Below are 10,776 nucleotides of genomic sequence, written 5' to 3'. Positions count from 1 at the left end.
ACCCGAGATGACAGAGCAACGCAGGGCGGAGGAATCTCCGGGGTTTCTGGAGTGTGGCACCACTTCTGGCCCAGTCCGGACGCCGGGCGGCTCTCCTGCGCCCGGCAACGCTCCCCGAGGCTGGTGACCCGACGTCCCGGCTCCGGAGCGACCCGCACCCCGCCGCGACGCGGACTCCAGAGAAGGGGCGTCTGGGGGTCCCAGGGGGCGCTGGTGGTCCAGAGCGGGCCGGAGCCCGAGGGCCGCAACAGGTGCGCCGAGCCGCCCACCCACAGGCCCCGCCGCCCGGCTCCGCGCTGCCCGGCCCCGTCTTACCTGCAGCGCCGGCCGCCGAGTCCCGGAGCGCGGCCAGGCCCCGCCGGTCGCCAAACGCCCGGGCGGTCCCGACAGCTACCTCGGGACTGCGACGGCGGGGCCCGCAGCGCCCACTCCGGAGGTCGCAGCGCAGGCCCGGAGGTCGGGGCAAGGGCCTCAGGGGAGTCCCGACTGCCTGACCAGGCCTCCGAGGCAGTGTCCTCCACTGGCCAATCGGCCACCACCTTCGCTCGGTGCCCCCAGCTACGCGCGGGCTCGCGCGCTCGCTGGCGTTTTCTAGCGGCTTTTGGTCCCTCCCTCTCGCCGTCCTACTGGCCCCTCCTCCCGGACCCTGGTTGCCCGGGCAACTCAAGAGACGCCTGCTAGGAGCTGAGGTGTACGCGGGCGGCAGCGGCGGGGCTTGGCCTGCGGGGCCTGGGAGCGACAGACCGTGGAGCCCCTGAGTAAGGGCGGCAGGGCCGGGGAGGGCCTCGGCCTCCGGGAACCCCTCGGGCCCCCACGCAGCCCTGCGGGCTTTAGCGCATCCGACGGGGACGTGCACTTTGCGATTGCGCTCGCGCGTCTCTGCTGGAGGGAGAAGGGAACCGAGCCCTGCCGTGTGGTCGGGCCGAGAGGGTCTCCGGTGGGAGCCCGCAGGACGGAGGATGGACGCCCGCAGCGCGTTCCTTCCTGAGATTCTCCCCGGAGCAGTTCTGTTTATTTATTGTTACTGTTACTGTTACCACCTCCTCCATGATTTTAGTTTGTAGTTTGGTTCGTTAATTGTAAATAGCTTGTCCTTCTAAGATACAAGCCATCAAGCATGCGACAAATCTGGGGTTTAACCCCGCAATAGTCTGATATAAAGGAGGTGGGGTGAGCTTTTTAAAGTACACTTAATTTATTGTTACCTCTATTTAATTATAGTTAGTGTAAGAGATAAGATGCGCCAAAAAATTATTTGTACTAATTTTGTTTTCCCACGTTTTTTGATGTATGGCCAAAGGTGTGCAATTTACATATCAGATCTAACACTGGTTTATTGGGTTGCCCACCACCACCACCATTTCAGGGACTTTGTCCTAGGTCCTTCTTTACTCATCTCCGCCTAAATTGTTTTATTACCCCTTTTTGTTCTTAAAATAAGGGTTGTCTTATCTAGAGACTTGAACGATCTTAAAACTTGATTATAAGGGTGAGCAATTTGATTCTTCAAACCTAGTCAGCTTGTCTTGCACAATTTCACAAATAAAGCACTCAAGCTAAATCCAACTTTTGTCTGGGAGGAATAGCATTTGTAAAGGGCATTTATTTCCAAGAAAAGCTTTTAAAAAGACTTTCTCCTTTATTTTAATCATTTGCTGAGGAAAAAACTTCTAAATTGGAATTAAGTTGGCTTAGGTTGGTAGGGCTATTATACAGAATTTCTTTGTATTTATAACTCTTTGGAGTCTACAGCTTCTACCTAACCTGTTGAAAGAAATTTAAGGGGCTGGGGAGATGGCTCAGTGGAATAAGCCTTCCCTGGCAAGTGCAAGGGCCTGAGTTCATTCCCCGGTTCTGAAGAAAAAAAAAAAAAAAAAAAAAAAGAAAGAAATTTAACATACACAATTCTTAAGATTTTTAAAAATCCAATTTCAAACTAATACCAGGCTGTGAATGTTATCCATAAAGAAGAAATGATTTGAAGTGATATGAATTTTTTTTAAAAAAACTAACTTTATTTCTGCAGATTTATCTTTATAGTTCAAAGATGTAAACTTAAAAATCTTTAGTGTTGTATTTATTTGTTCATTTGTTGTCCCTAATGTGTTGCAGTTCTGTTCTAGGGACCTGGGATTGAATGAGAATACTGCAATGTTAGTTTCATGCATCCCAGGAAAGTAAGCAGAGTTTCTTAAAAGTTACTAAAAACTCTCTAAGACTAGGGAAGAGGTGAACAGAAGGTTCCCAGGAGAAAGTAGAACTAGATCTGCAGGATGTCCTGGCAAAGAATAAGGGAAGAGAAATTGTAGAAGAAATCCTTGCACCAAGGTCCCCAGACCTGAGGGAGGAGCAGTTTTCAAGAATGGGAAGATTAGTAAAGCTGTATGTAACAGGAGAGCAAGAGATCCTCCTGCCTCAGCCTCTCAGGCTTGTGCAAACCATGCCTGGCTCAGCTCATTGTGTGTGTGTGTGTGTGTGTGTGTGTGTGTGTGTGTGTGTGTGGTACCAGAGATCAAACTCGAGACCTTGCCTGTGCCAGGCAGGCACTGGTACCACTGAGATATCTCCCTCAGCCCTGATGCTTCTTAGGTTTTGAAGTCAAAGATATTTGTAAAGCAATTTATGCCTGGGAAAAAAACCAGATGTATTCTTTTGCACATATTCTTACTTTTATTAATTTAATTTTAAGTAAATTCAGTTACCTTTTACCTTAGGAGATTCTTTCACAGTCTACTAAGCATCATTTTGGGTAAATATTTGCTAAATTATTTACTAACCTTAAGTGATTTGGTAAATATTTAAAAGGATAAGATTAAATTAGCTCAGTTTGTTTTTGAAACGTCAAGATTTTATCTAACTAGATTTTACCCAAGACTGAAGTCATTTAATCCTCTCAAAGATAATGGAAGTACTATAGTGGTACAATACTACCAAGTGTTGTAATTACAATTATACTGTTGTCAGTATTAACATTATATCTTTATATGAATATCATAGAATATATTTTATGTTTGGTAATTACATGGTACCTTTTGTTATTGAATGGCTTCAAATAACATTTTAGAAGAATAAATATAGCATCAGTAAATTGATTAACAGGAGGGCTCCTTCTTAATTGTTTTTAAGAATTAAGCATATGTCTAAACGAACACTAAAGAACCACTAGAAATAACCCTCAAGTCATTTGTATCCATTTTATTTCCAGAGACTTAGTTTTCTATTACTTTTAGGAATGACCTTTGTTAACTGAGTCATTAAAATCCAATAAACATAAACTCTCAAACCCCTCAGCTGGATCATATTCTGGCAATAAGCAAAGGATGACAGGGGCTACCTCTGTTTTACAGAATAAGGCAGTGGACCAAGAAATGATTCCTTAGGGGAAAATAAATAAGTTCACGACCCTTGAGCTGTTCAGAGTGGTTTGGGCTTTCAGCTAGCACATTTATGTTTTTATTTTCTTCCTAGACTGACTTCACCACTGGACAGTTGGAAGGATAGCCAATCTATAAAATAACAAAGTCCTTTATTTTTCTTTTTTAAAAAATATGTAAATTCAACAGTACTTCTCTTACCTAATTTCGTAGTGAGTGATAAAACCAGTAGGTGGTTGTGTGGGGTCTTTAGCCCAAATCTAAACAAATACAATCCAAGTAACTAACAACATAATGAAACATTCTATCTTCCTAAAATCCGTATTTATCAAAAACAACATGGAGATAAACCATGTGCCTAAATGTAACCCTGGCTGCAGTATCCAGTTACAAAGCCACTCTTTGTTGTTGTTTTTTGAGACAGGGTCTTGCTCTGTGTTTCATCCTGGCCTTCAACTTACTATATAGCCCAGGCTGCCCTTGAACTCCTGGGCTACATATCAACATTTTTTTTTTAAATGGGTATCTAAATTATTCCTGTGACTAAGAGCCTGAGACATACACTTAAAGGAGTTGACTTCTCTCTTCAAACTTGTTTCTCCACTAGTGTTCCCCACCTTCTCCATTACTCTAGCCTGAAATCTGAGTCACCCTTGACTCCTCTTGTTTACTCAACATCCACTCCCCAGGCAGTACTTCCACCAACAGGTCTTGTTTATTCCACCTCCAAAGTACCACAAAGGTCCAGTGCTCCTTCTTCCCCTTTCCTTGTAGAAATCTGGTTTTCCAAGGACTCATGCCACTTACCAGGACCGTAGGTACCACTGATTCTTACATTTCTTCTCCCCTCTCTACCTGTGCTCCACCTGGAAGCCAGTATAACCTTTCCAAAATAGACTCCTGATTGCCAGTTAAACAGAAGACCCAATGCTATTATGGGCTACTGGACTCTTTTAGAATATTTTGCTGAGTTTACACACCTATAATATTCAATAACGGAACTTAGAACAAATGGGGTACACCGATGAATGTCCATTTTGTATCTGTGTATTCAAAGTGGTTAGAATAGATATATAGTTGCATTCTCTTAATGAATAGAATGATTTGTTCTAATGGTGTTTGTAAATAGGATCTCAAGTCCGCATCTTGTACAGCAATTAACCACTAAGAAGAATATATGCAGTGTATTATTTGTTGAAACTGTACTTCGATTTGATTTGAAAATGTCTCATTGCTATCTGTTTATCATTAAATTTTGAAAAAAAATAAAAATAAAACTTAAAAAAAGCAAATGTGAGGAATTGTAGGAAAAATAGAAATAATAAAATTTTTATTATTAAACAATAATTTTTTAATATCTGAATTATGCATGGATGACTGTGTCTTCCTACACATATATATCAAAATGCATAGTAAATATATTTTGTACTTTTTATGATTAAAAAAAACTAGATGTAAATTTTCATTAGATGACCTTTATCTAAATATAGCAATGTGTTTATAAGGTAAAAAAAAAAAAAATAGACTCCTGGTCTTGTCACTCCCCTGCCCAAAATCCACCCAGTTTTTATCCTAGCGTAGATACCTCTTAAAACTTGTCACACTTTGGATCCTAAATATATTATGTTTCTTTTAGTCCTCTAACATACTCAAATTTCTTTAGAACTGTGCTTCTTTGTGGAAGCTTTACCTTTTGCCAGGATTAAGTATTCTTTTCAGCTCTGGTAGCTTTGGTAGCTCTCTTCTAATGCCCTTCAGTTTTTGCTTAAAATTCACTTCCTTGTGGAGTCTTTCTCTGACTCCCTGAAGTACGTACGCATTGCCTTATCCCCGACATTGTTTCTGTCTCTCCCCCTTTTCTCTCCATAGCAGAAATCAAAATTTGTAATTAGTTAATCATGATTTGTTACTTTTTTTTTGGTATCAGAAATCTAACTCAGGATCTTGTGCTTGTCAGGCAGATGGTGTTCTGCTGGGCCGTATCCCCAGCCCAACTATTTTGTTAATGTTTAAAAATTTTTGTCAATGTTTAATAATCTACTGTCACTAGACTATACAATAGTAGAAGAGGGCATTGGCCCTGTCTGCCTCATTTATCATGTTGTCCCTAGCGCTAAGAGGAAGTATGGCTTAAGCAAACACTTATTGAATAGGTGGCATTACTGTTAACAGTTGGCTGCCTAGTCTTATTTCCTTAAGTGTGATGTAGTGTACTTATAAGAGGAAAACTATTTTACTTTACAATAGAAGGGACTGTGCACAGTGACATTTGAAGTGCCTCTTGTGGCATATGCTTTGGGTAAAGTTCATTGAAATCAGGTGCATATAAATGTCAGGTCCATTACAGGTATGCTATTCCGTTTTCTTTCCTAACCTAACTGATATCTTAAGAGTCTCCTTTTATCCAGTAAAATTAGGGAATTAGGCAAGTAACACTGTGAACAAAAGGGCCACCAGGTCCTAAGACCTAACAACATCATCACACTACCATGAAGTACTCACTCATTAATTATCCAGGACACTGGAAAGGATTTAAAAGTAGTTTTTTACTTAAGCCCAAAATCATTTAACAAATCTGTATAGCAGTTTTTTTCCCAAGTAGTCTTATGCCCTAAAGAATATTATTTCTATCAGGTTATAGTTCAAACCTTTTCACACAGAAAGACACTTATATGAATCAAATTTAAAACATCTTTAGCAATTTCAAGGCGACACCTTTTAAACAGTCTTATTTTTAAGTCCCCATCAAAATTCTAAAAGTCATTGCAATCTGACCTCTGATGCTCAGCCACAGGAAGGGAGAAAACGTCCCAGTGGTTGGAGTTGTGTGTCCAGAAGCTGACGTTTACCCAGCACTGTCCCCAGTTGGCGTCTGTTCCTGCTAACTTGGTTTACCCTGTCTTGCAGTGCTGAGCAAGCACTGTGCCAGCCAGTCTGATCACTGCCACCAGCCAACCGCATTCAAGGAGGGGCTTGTGCTCAGCAGCCTCATCCACGAGTGGCCAGGGTGACTCATTGAGCTCAGAAGGTGGTGCAAAATAAACAGTCACACAGACATCACACAGCAGGAGTGTGTGTGAGAGAGAGAGAGAGAGAGAGAGAGAGAGAGAGAGAGAGAGAGAGAGTGTACAGTGTATTCTCACAGGGCTGGTGGCAAGCCAGAGGCAAAACTATTAATGTTTTTTTATTTTTTCCATAATTTTATTGAGAAATAAATAGCAATGAGGTAGTTTCAAATCAAATTGGTAGGACAGTTCCAACAATTAACACATTGCATACTGCCTTTCTAGCAGTTAATTGTTGTATAAGATGCAGACATATCATATTTGCAAACACAATTATAACAAATCCCTCTATTACTTAAATTAAGAGAATGTAGCTATATATCTATCCTAATCATTTTTTCCATAATTTTATTGATAAACAAATAGCAATGAGACAGTTTCAAATCAGATAGTTTCAATAATTAACACATTGCATACATTCCTCCCAGTGGTTAATTGCTGTACAAGATGTGGACATGGTATCGTATCTACAAACACCATTAGAACAAATCACTCTATTCTTTAAGAGAATGTAACTATATATCTAAAAACTATTAATGTTTATCCTTGGGACCCTAGGAATCTTCTCAGGGCACTTCCCATGGAAGTGGAAGGAAGGAAAAGGCCACCTGCCCTTCGTAGGACCTAGGTACCAGCTCTTCCACCTGGTCCCCATTCCATTTTAGGTTGTCAGGAACCCTGCCCAAGGCTTCTCATGCTCTTTACCCTCTATGTGCTCACTGCCCATCCCCCCATTCGGTTTTTAAAACCTTTCCTGAGCATCACTTTCTTACGAACTTTGTGTGTCTATTCACCTTCCCTTTTCCCAGATCAGAGTGAGCTCCATGCTCTTGCACTGTATCTGCATTTTATTAATACTTTTTCATTTTAACATGCTGTAACCAATGTATATACTCAGCTCTCCCATGAGAAATTTTCGTGAGACAGGGTGGAGATTGATACCTTTCTGGCTCTAGTAAATCTCTTTATGTTAGAGTGAATGAATAAATGAAAGAAGATCAGTCACAGAAGAAATGAGTTAACAAACTCATTAAACTGTTTGTTTCTCTCAACCACACAAGACCCATCAGGTCACCTGATGAAACAAACAGTTTAATGAGCTTCTTCAGGATTGTGCGAGTACTTTCATTTTCTAGTAAACTAAATTATCCCAAGCTGAGAATAGTGTTGCTATTACTCCTTCCTGGGCAATCAATACTAATTTTTACTTGAAGTACATACATAAAAGAATATACAGATCTTAATTGTATAGTCTGATGACTATTTGCAAAGTGAGCACATTTGTGTTATCACAATCTCAAAAAAAAAAAAAAAAAGAAAAGAACATTGCTATGATTCACCTTTCTAGGAGTTGCCCAGATTCTAGTTAACTACAAGTGGGAGTTCTATCAGAACAGGTTAATTTCATCTTTTGTAATTTATGCAAGCAGAAGAGCATAGTGTACAGTATTTGTGTATTCAAGGTCTTTTGCTTAACAATTTTCCTGTAAGAGTCAGCAGAAAATTATGTTTACTGCATTCCTTCTTTCTCTGCCCTTTGCTCTTTTTTTTTCCCCCACATAACATCATATTTTAGAGACCTTTCTGTTTGGCACACAATAAACTTTCTCACTTTTAAAATAATTGTACAGTATTCTGTTGTATGAGTTTATCATTATTTAACCAATTCCCTTTCACATAGGCTTGTTCTGTTTCTAATTGTTGGCTATGATGGTAGGCTGAGTAAAGGATGCCCATATCAGGAGATTCCCTATGTTTGCCTAAGCTTGCCTAAGCAGAGACTTTAGACTGCTGAGCTATCTCGATGGCCCCAATTACAGCATACTTTATAAGAAGGTCAGAATGGTAAATTCAGGCCATTACACAGAGTACTGATGTTCTACAATTTAGTTTACTCTCCTTTTGATGGTGTGCATTTGGGCTTTCCAGTTGGGGCTATAATGCTACTGTAAATACTCTCAGAATGTCCTTTGGTGCACATGTGTGTATTTCTGTTTTATAGACTCTTAGGAGTGTGGAAGTTCACTGCTGAGTCCTGTTTAGCTTCAGTAGCTATTACCAGCATTACAGAACTGTCTTCTAGAGGTGTATGAAAGTTCCAGGTGCACCACATCTTTGCCAATTCTTAGGTTTTACTCTTTTAAATTTAGCTAAGTTAATGCATATGACTGAAGTATTTTATCAAGGTTCTAATTATGCCTTAATGACTGTTACAGCTGTTATTTAAATGTCCCTACAAAACCTCAGGTACTTTTTGGGAGGTGGCTGGATCAGGAATGTGCACTAAGTGGATTGGTGCATTGATTGGTTTAGTCTACTTCTGGGTGTGAACAATGGGAAGGCCCACCCCCAGTGTGGGCTCACTGACCAATAGTTTTATGATCTGAATAGAATAAAAGAGAAAGGGAAGCCTTGCTGCTTGCTATGATCTTATCTGCCTGTTTTGTGTGGAGTGTTTCTTCTCTTTGATGCCCCTCTGCCCTACTGCCCTGGACTGAAACTTCTATTAACTGTGAACTAAAATTAACCTTCCCTTCTCTAATATGTGGGTATTGGGTATTTTTCTCTTAACAAGGAAATAAGACAATGACTAATGATAGTAAGTGCATTTTTTCATGTATTTTATAGGCTACCTGGATACCTTTCATGACATCCAGGTCTTTTTAATACATATTTCTGTTTGGTTCTGTGGCCCATAAGACCTATGAGATAGGAAATATTTGCTGTTTTAAGCCTCAACATTTTGGAGTAAGTTGTTATTCAGCATTGGAATCTGGTAAAATCTTGTATCTTTTATGATGAACTTGCACTTTTTGGCTTCAGCCCATATACACCTCTCCCATCAATAACTCCTTTTACATTTCTTATTCTCTCTACAGGTTATTTTACTTTTTTGGATAGGTTTCAAAAATAGAAAAAAAAAAGATTATAGAGTGAGGGTTGGGGAGATGGCTTGGTGGTCTAAGCACTTGCTGGCAAGCACAAGGAACTAAGTTCGATTCCCAGTATCATACGCTGTGCTGGCCCCAGGACCCTGGGCATACAGAGCCGGCCCTGAAACAGCATGGCGGTGCATGTGTGTGATCCCCAGTGCTGGGGAGGCTGAGACAGGAGGATTACTACAAGTCTGAATTGCATAGCAAGACCCTGTATCAAATAAATAAATAAATAAGATTACAGAGTGAAAAGTCTTAAGTTTCACTGATCTTGAACTGCTAGGGTTAAGCCACACTGTAGCCTCAGTCCTAAGTAGGCATTTACCACCATCTTCAGAGACAGTTTAGACATTATATGCACAAGCCAATTATATATACTGCATTCTTTTTTTCCCCTCTGTCCACTACATTTTTTTCACCTAACACCATATCTTGGACATCTGTTTAGCACATAATGAATCTTCTCACTTTTACAAAACTTTTCTATCATATGAATTTATAATAATTCAACCATTCCACTATTGATAGAGACCAATTTTGTTTCTAATTGTTTGCCACTGTGATAGGCTGAATAAAAGCCCATATCCTAATCTCCTGAACCTGTATATTATGTTACCTTAAGTGGCAAAGGGGGTTTTGTGATTAAAGATAGTCAGAGGGGAGGTTAGCCTGTCTCATGGAGTGGGCCCGAGATAATCAATCACAGTTGTCCTTTTACAAGGGAAGCAGAGCACCAGAATTCTGAATAAATCCATTTGAATTTTTACCATTTTGTTAACAAAAATCAAACCCCTAATTTCTTTGAACAATTATTAAATTTTTCTCACGTGTACAACACCCTTTGAATCTCCTTCATAGTTAAGGCTAGGTAGCTCCATCCTACCTACTTTTCTGTCTCTCCTATTGCCTTGCATAGAGTGGGTTCTCTACAGAGTGAGAAAAGAAAATATTATACTAAAACATCTGTGGCACAATAGTTACAGGATAAGAAATGGAGAACACATTCTGTCCATCTATATTTATATCAAGTTCTGCTTAGGAAAACGTGATATTTGCCTTGCACTAAAATATCCTGATCAACTCATCCACATGTCTGACACTGGCAAAGGATCTATAATTTGAGGTACAGGATTTCAGGAAAAATCCTGAGGGGATTTCACTGACCTTATCAGATCCAAAAGCTACAACTCTTGTTGCATAAGTCTTGCTTTATCTTGGTCTTAACCATCCAGCAGAAAAGTATAAAAACGAAGTACAAGAAGTAAAGCCATGCTGTTATGTTGAGCTGTAGGGGACTCAGGTCAATAATTTCTGACACTGCCAGTCAAGCGGAAGACCCAATACTATTATGGGCTACTGGACTCTTTTAGAATATTTTGCTGAGTTTACACACCTATAATA

At 40.3% G+C, this 10,776-nt stretch overlaps 2 protein-coding genes across 5 annotated transcripts in view; one reads left to right on the top strand and one right to left on the bottom strand.

Annotated features, from left to right (window-relative positions):
* Dhx32 (DEAH-box helicase 32 (putative)) overlaps positions 1–6,233 on the bottom strand; it is a 64,559-nt gene extending 58,326 nt beyond the window's left edge. The window contains exon 1 of one of the 2 annotated variants that reach the window (XM_023708891.1): positions 6,150–6,233. The gene's annotated coding sequence lies outside the window, so the exon portion shown is untranslated. Of the gene's footprint in view, positions 1–315; positions 545–6,149 lie in introns of those variants that run through there. The other variant, XM_004625585.2, reaches the window with a different exon arrangement.
* Fank1 (fibronectin type III and ankyrin repeat domains 1) overlaps positions 201–10,776 on the top strand; it is a 166,442-nt gene continuing 155,866 nt past the window's right edge. For 2 of the 3 annotated variants that reach the window (XM_023708893.1, XM_012513489.2), the window contains exon 1: positions 625–758. The gene's annotated coding sequence lies outside the window, so the exon portion shown is untranslated. Of the gene's footprint in view, positions 252–624; positions 759–10,776 lie in introns of those variants that run through there. The other variant, XM_023708892.1, reaches the window with a different exon arrangement.

This window comes from Octodon degus, unplaced genomic scaffold (genome assembly GCF_000260255.1).
Source record: "Octodon degus isolate 3935 unplaced genomic scaffold, OctDeg1.0 scaffold00010, whole genome shotgun sequence".
Taxonomy (NCBI): domain Eukaryota; kingdom Metazoa; phylum Chordata; class Mammalia; order Rodentia; family Octodontidae; genus Octodon; species Octodon degus.
Note: the sequence above shows the minus strand (reverse complement) of the source record. Positions and strands in the feature narration are given on the sequence as shown.